Source organism: Pseudophryne corroboree, chromosome 9, assembly GCF_028390025.1.
Source record: "Pseudophryne corroboree isolate aPseCor3 chromosome 9, aPseCor3.hap2, whole genome shotgun sequence".
Taxonomy (NCBI): Eukaryota; Metazoa; Chordata; class Amphibia; order Anura; family Myobatrachidae; genus Pseudophryne; species Pseudophryne corroboree.
The window spans coordinates 142688186-142702528 of NC_086452.1; positions in this window are offsets into that span (position 1 = coordinate 142688186).

Sequence of the window (14343 nt, forward strand, 5' to 3'; positions counted from 1 at the left end):
TAGTCCTGTTTGGTAAGATAATGTTTCCATTTTCCACTAAAAATCTTAGCCTTGCCTTGCCTGGGCTTGTTTGTATCGTTCACTCAGCAGGTTGAGCAGGTCCCCAATGAATTGACCAATGCCCCCTCAAGTGGCTCACTGCTGCAAAGCAATATAATGGGGTGTATTCAATAAGTGTCGGAAGCTGCAGTCTTGTCGGAAAGACGTCAGTTTCCGACAGGTTTAGGTCAGAAGGGGTTCCGACCTATTCAATAGGGGCTGTTTTTTCCCCCAACAAGTCGGAAAACACATGGATTGTCGGATTAGCCGTGGATCCACGTGTTCCACGGCCAAATCGACTGGTTTTGGCCACGGTTCCGACGATGTCAATCCGACTTTTTTTAAAGTTGGATTGACATTATCGGAACCGGGGAGATGAGACGGGGAAGTGGGGATAGGTAGGAGGGACTGTGTGAGCCGAGCAGCATGGACGCTGGTGAGCCAAGCATCATGGACGCCGGTGAGGAGAGCGATGTGAATGCTGGTGAGGAGAGCAGCATGGACGCCGGTTAGGAGACGAGCGGGGATGCCGGTGGGGAGACGAGTGGGGACGGAGTGTGAATGGGTGAGAAGCAGCTGTCGGAACGGAGCGTGGATGGGTGAGGAGTGGCTGTCAGGAGCGGCCAAATCCAACAGTCGGATGTGGCCGATCATTGAATACTGACCTGTCGGATCCTTTCCATTGGAAAGGATCCGACAGGTATTAAATATACCCCAATATCTTGTTACATGGGCTTCAATCACTGGTTATTGTTGAGTTCCCTGAACACTCACCTCTTTAGTCAAACCTAGCACATTCCTGGCCATCTTCTCAACCTCTACAAACTATTGATTACAATAATATAGATTGCTTAAACTTGCATTATTCTCCTTCCGTATTCCAAAACCTTCTGATGACTAATAAAACCTACTAAACACTTTTTCCCATAGTGCCAATATGCAGTAAGTGGCACTCAACCACATGCATCAAACTTCTATTTTGCTCTATTGTACATTGTACAATGAGTAGGGTCCTCTTCTGTGCAATGAGTCGAGTCTTGCTTTATTAGTGTGCTTGTCTCCAAGTGTAATGTGGTGTACTGTATAAATAAATATTAGTAATAAATGCCCTGTAGGCATGTGCCTATGGTGGCACTTGTTTGGGGATTTCACTTGGATTCCTGTGTTCGTACTATCAGCCTAAAAAGCACCAGTAACTGCTAAATATTTCCACTGTACTGCACCATATGCAATCTTGAGTGCAGTGTAAACTCGGTAGCGCTGATCATTTGTTTTTGTGTTTTTTTTCCGTGAAAATGCATTTTAGATGCATAGTAATGGAATAGGACACCCAGGGAGGGAGGGGATATTTTGTGTGTGGCCCTCGAATATTCGCTGGAATGTGTTAGGTGGCCCCCCAGCTGAAATAATTGCCCACCCCTGCTCCAAGTAGTCAGTCAAAGCCGTGGGGATTCCTGGGGAAGTGGGGACCCCCAATAAAGGGGTCATCCCCAATTCAGTCTACAACGCCGGCCACTCACAGCCAATAGGCAGGCTGTTACCAAGGTTAACATGGGCCGATTGCCGGCCCTACTAATTTACAGAACTGGCAAGTGTTCCACTACTATCGGGAGCAGCACTTAATGTACAGCATGTACATATAGCGCGGCTGTGTCTGGCTGGTTCTGGTGATTCATTTTTTTGCCTCTGGGATGCTACCGGAGAAGAAGACCAACTGTCGACAGGGACAAGGTGAATATATGTAAGTGTATTAAAGTTATACTATTTACAGTGTGTGTGTTCTATGTTTATTTTTATTTTTTCACAGTGGGACTTTAAGTACCAGCGGGCCTTTAATGTCCTGCATATTTGTTCTTGTGGTTCTCCAAGCACCGATATGCTTGCTGGGACTTGTAGTCTTCATGTAAAGGCCAATATTACTTAAATCTAACTTTGACTGAATGCTATCAACTTTGCACCCACCGCCGGGGGTGCCAGGTATAGCCCCAGGCTTCAGCCCAGGTCTGTGGTAGACTGGAAAGGAGGGACTCTTTTATTTGGGGAGACCCCACTTCCACAGAAATCCCTGGCCTGTGCTGACTAGTTAGGTGGGATGAATGCTTTGCCGGGGTGACAGCTGAACAGAGCTGTGGCATTACCCCCTGCAAGTGGATTCTGGTGCTGGTTCTAAAAATATGGAGGACCCCAAGCAATTTCCCCCTCATATTTTTAGAACCAGGACCAGCTCCAAGAGCCTGGTCGTGTTTCATTAAATACAGGGAACCAAGCTACTTGTGAGTTTAGCTGATGGTGTATTTGATCATATTAGTGATTTCACCCATTTTTTTAAGTTCAATTCGATAGAACACTCCCGTATTTGCCTTTAGTATTTTCCCGTGTTTGAAAAAAAGGCCAAACATGACTGAGAATGCAATCTCACGATTCGTAGTAAATTTAGCCCTTAGTATTAGTATTTTTTTCACAAAGAAATTGGTAGTCACAGAGTAAACCATACTTGCCTACCCTCCCGGAATGGCCGGGAGGCTCCCGAAAATCGGGTGTCCCTCCCGGCCCCCCCTAAATCGCGTTATCATAGCTCCGACCCTGCTATTCAGTGCCAGTTTTCTCAGCACTGTCTAGGGGGGGAGCCGCAATGATGCGTTCGTGCTGCCACGCCCCCGGACTGCCCACTTCTCCCACCGGTCACGCCCCCATTGCTGCCGGCCATGCCCCCATTAGCCTACCACGCTGCCATCTCCCGGAGGAGGGTGCAGCAAGGTAGGCATGAATGGATTAAGCATAACAATGCGAGACATAGTGCGGGTCACCGTTTTGGACCTCTGTCTTTTGCCTTTTTGACCCAGATCAGTGACTAAGTCACACACAGAAGCTACTTGAAATACCAGTGTCAAATCAAGGTACAAAGTGCATAAAATAGTAAAGCTGTGATGTAAATAGTCATATTCAACAGAAGAGAGAACTTTAAAAGCAGAGTAATTAATCATGTAGGGATTGCACAAGGAGGGGCGCAGTGAGAATAATATTGCATTTGAACAAATAAAAGAGTTTCCACTGGAATTCCTGCACTTCTGCCTTTGTCTTTTTGGGATATGCTAAAATATCACTGCAGGACAATTGCTACTTTTACTGTCTTTCTGGAACTATTGGCATACCATAAATGAACATTAAAAAGAAGCTTAAGGCTCAATCCAGTTAACTCCCCCCTGCACGTGAAGGGGGATTTGAGCACAGCAATTTTACAGCTCTGTGGTCCAATCTCACCCTGGATTCAGGGATATTTCTATGCAGCCATAGAATACCGTAAGTGAGTCATACAGCCGCACATACTCGCACCTGTGATGAAGTCATGAGAAATTGAATTGAGGGCCTGATTCAGATCTAATTGCTGCTGTGCATTTTCACACAGCGGGCGATCATGTCCTAACTACACATGCGCATGCACCGCAATACGCATGCGTCAGACATCAACAAAGGACATCGCCGCTCAGCGACCGGATAGTGCGAAAATTCCATTTGCATGGGCGTTCGCAAGGTGATTGACAGGAAAAGGCCATTTGTGGGTGGTAACTGACCGTTTACTGGGAGTGTCTGGAAAAACATAGGCGTGTCCAAGCGTTTTCAGGGAGGGTGTCTGACGTCAGCTCCGGCCCCGATCAGCCTCTTCTGATTGCACTGTAGGAGTGAGTCACAGACTGCACACAGTGGATTTTTGCAACTCGGAGTACACATGCGATCGCACACTTGCACAGCAAATTTACACTCCCCCTTGGACGGCGACTATCTGAATGCAGGACAGATAAATTAGCAGCCCCATAGGCAAACGCAGGGGGGGTTTCTGGTTGCCTAGAAACCCCCCTCCTCTTGGCAAGTGGCTCAAATTATAACAATAGCAATGGTATATAATATGAAGGTAGCTGCCAGGAAAAAGAGACAGGAGCCTTTCCATGAGGTGGGAGAATGTGTGCTTAGAAAGTGCACTTCTGTCTACTACTGGTTGTATTATGTTTGTTTATTTATTTAGTATGGCATGTTTAACCTTTTCCTGACCACTTATCCTATTTATATTGTTTAAATATGTTTGATACAGCCTATACTATAGACAATCTATAGCGTTAAATATTAATACTGTATTCCATACAGTATCAAATGTATAAAAAGTACCAATGTGCAGGGTCATTACTAGGTTCTTCTACCGCTCCCCCAGACTCCTGCACTTGCTCCGCAGAGTGGGAGATTATGGATTGCATTTGGAAACCCCCCTCTAGAAATCCTGCGTTTGCCACTGAGCCCAGCGATTAGATCTGAATCACCCCCTTAGCCACGTTGACTCCAGCATCCAAAGCTTACTTAAGTACTCTATTTTTTTTTTTACCTTGATTAAAACAAAAACAAAATTATCATGGCATAGGTCAAAAGTGCAACATTAATATGTTTTTTTTTTTTTAAATAGCAAGTATGTTCTAATGAGCATAAACACAATTATAAAATTAAACAGTTCCTAAAATTTTCTAGTGCCTGGCGAATCCGCTGTTACACAAGTGCCATTATGCTGTCAACATTTGTTTTAAAAAAGGAAATGCTGCTCAATACTAATGTGACTATGGTAACCAACAGGGGAGACTGTATGTCCTTGGTTTGCACTAAATGGTTGCCATTCCTCAGGGTAGACATGAGGGATTTACGTGCTGCATCTGATTCAGCTACAAATGCTGATATACAATAGCTAGTGACATTGCTATTGATGACTGGTTTGTAAGATGTCCAGCACAGTGACAAGAAATTCTCAGAATATGAATACAGCGTTACCATAGAAACACATAAAAGTCCTATCTTCATGACAATATAATTATTTGTTTTAGATTCCTATTTATTCCACATGTACAGTAGATTATTTTTTTTTACTAGGCACCAAAGAATGATGATAAAAAAATAGTTTTATATAATATTTGACATTGTTGCTATGGGAGTTTTAACAACCACTTTCACATTCTCACTATTTCAGCATGAAAAATCTAGGTAGGTTGCGGTTCAGCAATTTAATTAGATAATATATTATCAATATAGCAGTAATAGATGTTCTGCATGTCTGAATCTCTGTAACGATCACTGATCCAATTTGTCTCTTCATTTCCTGCCATCCATCCAGTACCCAAATTTGGCATCCAGATTTGACTTTTATGGTCCTATAATAACATCTAGTAACAATTTAAAGTACACCTATCACAATGATCAAATATTTTATCATTTAACAGTTTTTGGAAAAGTACCCACAGTATGTATAATAATTTGATATTAGGATAACTAGACTTGTGGACGGGATGTAGTACTGGACCACTAGGTTCTAAAATTGAAATTTTCACATATGAAGAAACTCGCCAATTCACATAGTACATTGTGTAGTGCCAGTCTAAAAAACTTCAACTCACACACTATTGGTTAAAATGTTTTGTTAATTAAACTAAAACCTCTTTAGTATTTTTATGTGTATTATGCAGCTCAGTAATACACAACTTGGTGTGTGTGTGTGCGCGCACGTGTGTTTGGGGGAAGGGGGGGGGGTGGTAGGTTATTCCTGACTGCTTTTTAGGTGTGAAAATACATCTACCAGTTGAAATGGAGGTAGTGTCAGCATTCACCTGCCTATAGAGATACCATGTTGTTGACTGAAAGATTTTTAAAACATTTTGTTGCACAATAAGATAGAGATTCAATTAATATACCCCATTTTGCATACAATGTTTCCACACCTTGTTCAATAGGGCTAATCTAGATGACAAAGAATCTGCGTCCTGATGCGCAAAGTACTAATGTTCGCTACTTTGCGCTTGCGCAGGACCCGTTTTATGCATGCGTCGGACCCGTTTTGCAAACAGATCACAGGTTGCAGTACAGCATCAGTATGGCAGTGATTGACAGTCTGATACTATTTGGGACCGGGGAGGGGGATGCGATGGTTTAGGGGAAGGGAAGAAGCTAGGATCTCTATAGTTGGAGATTACCTGGGCTCGTACGAGGATCTGCGACAAGCACCTTGTGCAACTCCATGGGTGCTACAAGCTGCCCGATGGTACCACATGTGATCTGATGCTGCATCCACCGACACTGCTCGGATAACTACTGCAGCAGGAGGAGTCTACTTGTCATAGAGACCTCCTGCTGCATTTCCATGCAGAGCTATCGCTGCTGCTTCCAAGGATAGCTACTACAACCACATCTGAAATTGCCCCAATATGCAGAAATGTGGTGTCTCCTTCAAAATAAAGAACTTCCAAAAAGTGAGCGAGACTTCCGCTACCGAAAGGTTTACCTTTTGGGCAATTGACAAAATAATTGTAAAAAAATGGTAATACTGTAACTGAGGACCTGGCTAAATGAAGAGTAAAGCTAGGTACACACTGGCATATTTTTTTTTGTCGGCCTGACAATCAGATGATTTTTCAAGAAATTGTAGGCACCAAAATCTGAGCTACACACTTGAAGATTTTTTTTTTTAGTTACCAATTTTCTGCCACATCACACTGCATATGCATATGTCCGCCAAGAAAGTGGATGACATAGTGACAGGGAAACATAGGAAATATGGGCAGATTATTGAGAATGCACACACACATGCGAGATATTGGGAGATTATGGCCGAGATTTTTGGTTTAGTATGATAGATCACAAAATCGATCTTCTCATGTGTGTTGCCAAGATTTTCCAGAATTATCGGCGAAATGATCATTCGTACACACTGTATGATAAATCAGGCCAATGTCCCAATTATTGGCAAATTGGCCCAATAATTGTATAGTGTGTACTTAGTTTAAGGGAGCCCACACATCAAAATTGCAAAGCAACACAGGGACAGGATCTGTATGTGTGTATTATATACATATTATTGACACACCTTGGGCCTAATTAATTCAGTTGATCACAGCAGCAAATTTGTTAGCAGTTGGGCAAAACCATGTGCACTGCAGGGGGGCAGATATAACATGTGCAGAGAGAGTTAGATTTGGGTGAGGTGTGTTCAAACTTCAAACTGAAATCTAAATTGCAGTGTAAAAATAAAGCAGCCAGTATTTACCCTGCACAGAAACATTATAACCCACCCAAATCTAACTCTCTCTGCAAATGTTATATCTGCCACACCTGCAGTGCACATGGTTTTGCCCAACTGCTAATAAATTTGCTGCTGCGTTCAACTCTGAATTACCCCCCGTGTCTCTTGCTCTAAAGATGCAAAGAATTTTGAGCTTCTAAATTCAGCATAATCACTTCTACCTAATGCATCATGATGTATGTGTATTGCATACAGTACTGTATATATTTGCATAGTGGCTGCATTTATGTTAATTTGTGCCAGCTGATTTGTATACTGTTGTTTGTTTGGAAAGTGCACAAATGTTACAATTATTAGTGCCATTGTGGTATCTGTTATAAGAATGATAAACTTTATTTGTTTCAATGCAGTTATGCTTCTGTTAGCGTATTTTTATTCTTTTGCCTGGTTTAATGATTTTATGGCAGGTTAAGCTGGTCCATTAAACCATTACAAAGGTAATCAATAAATGACCAAATATGTAATACAATTGACCCCAAAAGGAACAAACCAGATTGTGCACATCTGAACACAATTTGACAGGGCAGATGCAGATTTTTGGCATGTAAATTGGCAGAATAGCATACCTCCCAACATGACCCTCTCCAGGAGGGACACAATGCTCTGCTTCTGGACTTCCCTCTTCATTTATGGATGGCCAACACCTGTGTTGAACAGGTTAATGGATAAGAAAGGTGTTTCAGCATAGGTGATGGCAATCATAAATTAAGAGAAAAGTCCAGGAACAGAGCATTCTGTCCCTCCTGGAGAGGGTCATGTTCGGAGGTATGGAATAGGGGTGCACTTAACACTCCCATTCACTAAATCCCCAGAAAACAAAGCAGGGAATCCCACAACTTAATATTTATATTAAACAAACTCATCTGTGTCCAATTTGACCTCACAGGTGATCAGTTTAGTTCAGTCAGGGCTCAAGCAGCTTGGTCAGAAAATGCAATTTTGGTAACGAGTCCAAACTCACTGCATATCGACTGTTATTTTTCCCTCCAAAAAGCCATATGTACTTTCCATCAATTTGGAGTCTTCTAATGCAAAATGCAGCAATTTGCACAAAATGGCTCTGCAGTCCCCCGTTAATGTGATCGATTGGTTTTCTCCGTCACATGACTATAAAATAACACAACTTTTCAGGGCCTAACAGCCAGAATTGTTTAATAAAATTTGGCAATGCACCTACTGTACAAATCAAGGAGAAGAGTATTGTTTCAATGAAGTATTTCTAGTAAAATGTAATCACTATTTAGTTTACATGCCATAAGGCGTTTTGTGTATGTCTGCTGATTTAATTTACTTACATTAGGCACATGCTAAACAAAAGCTGTCATCAAATCAATTGAATGTAAAAGACAGACATATTCCCATGTAAATCTCTTACGGATACAGTATAGTCTAATTGCAAAAATATTAATAGAAATATGCTATTAAACCGTATGGGAGAAAGCAAATGTTAATAGCATGCAAGAAAAGAGAGAGAAAAAGAGAGAGAGCGAAAGACACCTGCAAAATTATTTTCCCTGTTTCTAAAATGTCACTAGGTGGCAGAGAAGGGTTAACTTGAAAGCCCTTTGGCTGGTATGTTTTATTTCTATTTACTTTCCTAGATCCGTCTGTTTTATCATTTATTTTTCCACTGTATTCTGTTTACAGTAGTTCAAGGTAACCACCATTTGTACACTTGAAGACAAAGATTATTGTTCTCTATCTACATTGCAGAATGCAGTCTGTCAAATATAAAAATATAAAATGCAGAAATTGTACTACAGGTTGAGTATCCCTTATCCAAAATGCTTGGGACCAGAGGTATTTTGGATATGGGATTTTTCCGTATTTTGGAATAATTGCATACTATAATGAAGTATCATGGCGATGGGACCTAAGTCTAAGCACAGAATGCATTTATGTTACATATACACCTTATACACACAGCCTGAAGGTCATTTTAGCCAATATCTTTAATAACTTTGTGCATTAAACAAAGTGTGTGTACATTCACACAATTCATTTATGTTTCATATACACCTTATACACATAGCCTGAAGGTCATTTAATACAATATTTTTGAATAACTTTGTGTATTAAACAAAGTTTGTGTACATTGAGCCATCAAAAAACAAAGGCTTCACTATCTCACTCTCACTCAAAAAAGTCAGTATTTTGGAATATTCCGTATTTCGGAATATTTGGATATGGGATACTCAACCTGTAATAACATGCTGCATAGTATATAAAGTAATCCAAGACATACTTCCCTACCTGACCCTCTCCATGAGGGAGAAAATACTCTGTTTCTGGACTTTCCTTATAATGTATGATTGCCATCACCTGTGGTGAAACACCTTTCTTATCAATTACCTAGTTCACCACAGGTGATGGCAATCATACATTACCAGGAAAGTCCAGAAACAGAGTATTTTCTCCCTCATGGAGAGAGTCTGGTAGGCAAGTATGATCCAAGAAGATCCATCAGTGCTTTATAAAACAACTAAACAGTATATCATTGCTAAAGGATAGAAACAGGGAAACTACTGATAATTACAGAGGTTCCCAAAATTGGGGTCTAATTAAGACCTGATTACAAGAGCAACATTTTTCTGTAATGGACAAAACCATGTGCACTGCAGCAGAGCCGACTCCAGGCCTACCAGCACCCTGAGCGAGAAAATGTAAAAGTGTCCCCCCAACCATTATGTGCGCGCCGAAGGCGCGCTCCAGGAAAAGTGGGTGTGGTCTCTGGAAAAGTGGGCGTGGCCTCATAACTTCATATTATCAGACTATAAATATATTTTCACACCCCCTCTACGCACATAATTAGCAGCCTTACACATAAAAGCCACAGTAGTGTTCCTTACACACAATGTCTCCAGTATAGTGTCAGATACACACAAAGGGGGTCATTCAGAGTTGTTCGTTCGTTATTTTTTTTCACTACGGAGCGATTAGTCGCAAACTGCGCATGCGCAATGTTCACAGTGCGCCTGCGCCAAGTAAATTAGCACAAAAGTTTGGTATTTTACTCACGGCCTAACAAAGATTTTTCATCGTTCTGGTGATCAGAGTGTGATTGACAGGAAGTGGGTGTTTCTGGGCGGATACTTGCCATTTTATGCGAGTGTGCGGAAAAAAGCTGGCTTTTCTGGGAAAAACGCGGGAGTGTCTGAAGAAATGGGGGAGTGTCTGGGCGAACGCTGGGTGTGTTTGTGACGTCAAACCAGGAACGAAACTGACTGAACTGATCGCAGTGTAGGAGTAAGTCTCAAGCTACTCAGAAACTGCTAAGAAATTTCTATTCGCAATTCTGCTAATCTTTCGTTCGCAATTCTGTAAGCTAAGATACACTCCCAGAGGGCGGCGGCTCAGCGTGTGCAATGCTGCTAAAATCTGCTAGCGAGCGAACAACTCGGAATGAGGGCCAATGTCTCCAGTATAGTGTCAGATACACACAATGGCCCTCATTCAGAGTTGTTCGCTCGCAAGCTGCTTTTAGCAGCTTTACACACGCTAAGCCGCCGCCTACTGGGAGTGAATCTTAGCTTCTTAAAATTGCGAACGAAAGATTCGCAATATTGCGAAAAGACATCTCTGTGCATTTTCTGAGTAGCTCGAGACTTACTCTTCCAGTGCGATCAGTTCAGTGCTTGTCGTTCCTGGTTTGACGTCACAAACACACCCAGCGTTCGCCCAGACACTCCTCCGTTTCTCCAGCCACTCCCGCGTTTTTCCCAGAAACGGTAGCGTTTTTTCCCACACGCCCATAAAACGGCCTGTTTCCGCCCAGAAACACCCACTTCCTGTCAATCACATTACGATCACCAGAACGAAGAAAAAGCCGTGAGTAAAATTCCTAACTACATAGCAAATTTACTTGGCGCAGTCGCAGTGCGAACATTGCGCATGCGCACTAAGCGGAAAATCGCTGCGATGCGAAGAAATTTACCGGGCGAACAACTCGGAATGACCCCCAATGTCTCCAGTATAGTGTCAGATAAACATAATGTGCAGTGCCAGCTACACATGACATGCCCCGCAGCCGTGCCAGCTACACATGACATGCCCCGCAGCCATGCCAGCTATACATGACATGCCCCGCAGCCGTGCCAGCTACACATGACATGCCCCCCAGCAGTGTCAGCTACACATGACATGCCCCCCAGCAGTGCCAGCTACACATGATAGTGTTCACTTTTTAGTGCAGGGTGCTGATCACAGGGAGGGCACATTTTGAAGTTAGGAGGGCAAAATGATGTACATACTGTAATGCTTGGTGCTCCCCTACCTACATGGTAAAGCATGGACAGTGCGCGCCGAAGGCGCACAGCAAAAATTTAGGGGCATTGCTTCGTGGGGAAGGTGCGTGGCCACATAATAGTGGCCATTCGCATTACACCACACAGTAGTGCAGCTAATACACATTGCGCCAGACAGAGCACTGAGACACTTTGCGCCAGGTAGAGCACTGAGACACATTGTCTAGCGGGAACACTACATGACATGCCCCCCAGCAGTGCCAGCAACACGTGACATGCCCCCCAGCAGTGCCAGCAACACGTGACATGCCCCCAGCAGTGCCAGCAACACATGACATACTCCCCAGCAGTGCCAGATACACATGACATGCCCCCCAGCAGTGCCAGATACATAAATGTCCCCACAGTGCCAGATACATAAATGCCCCCCAGCAGTGCCAGATACATAAATTTCTCCACAGTGCCAGATACATAAATGCCCCCACAGTGCCAGATACATAAATGCCCCCACAGTGCAGATATGACCCCACAGTGCCAGATACAAAAATGCCCCCACAGTACCAGATACACAAATGCCCCCACAGTGCCAGATATACCCCCACAGTGCCAGATAAATAAATGCCCCCACAGTGCAGATATGCCCCCCAGGGCCAGATACACAAATGCCCCCACAGTGCCAGATACACAAATGCCCCCACAGTGCCAGATACACAAATGCCCCCACAGTGCCAGATACAAAAATGCCCCCACAGTGCAAGATAAATAAATGCCCCCACAGTGCAGATATGCCCCCACAGTGCCAGATAAATAAATGCCCCCACAGTGCCAGATCCATAAATGCCCCCACAGTGCCAGATCCATAAATGTCCCCACAGTGCCAGATCCATAAATGCCCCCACAGTGCAGATGACCCCACAGTGCCAGATATGCCCCCACAGTGACAGATCCATAAATGCCCCCACAGTGCAGATGAACCCACAGTGCCAGATATGCCCCCACAGTGACAGATCCATAAATGCCCCCACAGTGCAGTTGACCGCACAGTGACAGATATGCCCCCACAGTGCCAGATCCATAAATGCCCCCACAGTGCCAGATATGCCCCCACAGTGACAGATCCATAAATGCCCCCACAGTGCAGATGACCCCACAGTGCCAGATATGCCCCCACAGTGACAGATCCATAAATGCCCCCACAGTGCAGATGACCCCACAGTGCCAGATATGCCCCCACAGTGACAGATCCATAAATGCCCCCACAGTGCAGATGACCCCACAGTGCCAGATATGCCCCCACAGTGACAGATCCATAAATGCCCCCACAGTGCAGATGACCCCACAGTGCCAGATATGCTCCCACAATACCTGCGGCGCGGGAGGGGGGAGTGCTGCTGTCAGAGGGCACGGCCCGGGACTGGAGGACTCTTCCAACGGTGCTCTGTGCGCGCTGCGCGGGAGGGGGAGTGTGGCTGTTTGCAGGCATGGGACTGGACTGGAGGACTCTAACGGTGGTGTGCTCTATGCGCGCTGCGCGGCGCCGGCGTCTGACGTCAGACACCGGCGCCGCACAGCGCGCATAGCGCGCACCACAGTTAAAAGCCGGCGAGAGCTGCACAGCAGGGTCGGCTCCAGGTACAAATATGGTGGCGCCAGCGCGCGGCGCCCATAAAGGGTGGCGCCCTGCGCGGCCGCTCTATTCGAACATGCCTGGAGCCGGCCCTGCACTGCAGGCAGGGGCATAGCCAGAACTTTATGGGCCCTATAGCAACATTTTGAAGGGGCCCCCGTCCCAATGCTTCTCTAGAGACACTTCTCTGCAGCAGTTGTTAATGTTATGTTCCATAGTAGTGCCCTAGCTCAGTTTCTGAACCATAGTAGAGCCTTACTTAATGTTATGCCACATATTAGTGCCCTAGTTTCTTTTATGAATTGCAGTAGTGCTTAAGTTCACGCATTTCAGAGCTGCCAGTACACATTACGCCGCACAGTACCCCCAATTCACATTATGACATATAGTGCTCCCCATTCATATTGCGCCACATTACAGTGCCCTGGTTCATATTATATAACATTAAAATACCCTCCAGTTAATTTTATACCCCACTAGAGGGGCATACCTAGATATAGTGTAAGCCCCAAGGAAAAAGTTTGAAAGGACCCCTACGTACCACTCAATGGCGTGTAATTTTGACAGGGAAGGTGGGCCCCTCTCAGCTGTGGGCCCCATAGCAGCTGCACTGCCTGCACCTATGGTAGCTACGCCCTTGACTGCAGGTGGGGCAGATATAACATGTGAGTTAAGCTAGGTACACACTGGCAGATATTTTTTGGTCTGCCCGACAATCGGACGATTTTTCAGGAAATTGTAGTCAAAAATATCTGAGCTACACACTTAAAGATTTTTTTTTCATTTAACAATTTTATGCCACGTCACACTGCATTTGCATATGTCCGCCCACAAGGAGGATGATATAGTGAGAGGAAAACATGGGCAGATTATTGAGAATGCACACACACTGCTCAATATCTGGAGATTGTGGCAGATATTTTTGATCTTGGCCGATTGATAGGAAAATCGATCGTTCGGGTATGTGCGCAAGATTTTCCAGAATTATTGTCGAAACGCTGAAACGATAGTTCGTACGCACTATAAAATAAATCATGCCATTTAGGGGCAAGGTAAATGCTGTTCTGTTTTTCAGATCAGTGATGTTGTAAAATATGGGTAGTCTCCGTGACTTGGTGCATATGAAAAAATTGTTGGAAATGCAACATAGAGCTTCTCCTGATCATGTTTGAGTAACCTGTTGCAACCAACTCTTTTCTTAACTTAAAAGTCAAGTTTACAAATTAGCAGCAGTATAATTTTTTTATTTACAGTTTCTTATATAGCGCAGCATATTCCATTGTGCTTTACAATTGGGGTCTTTTTCCATTGCGCTTTACAATTGGCTA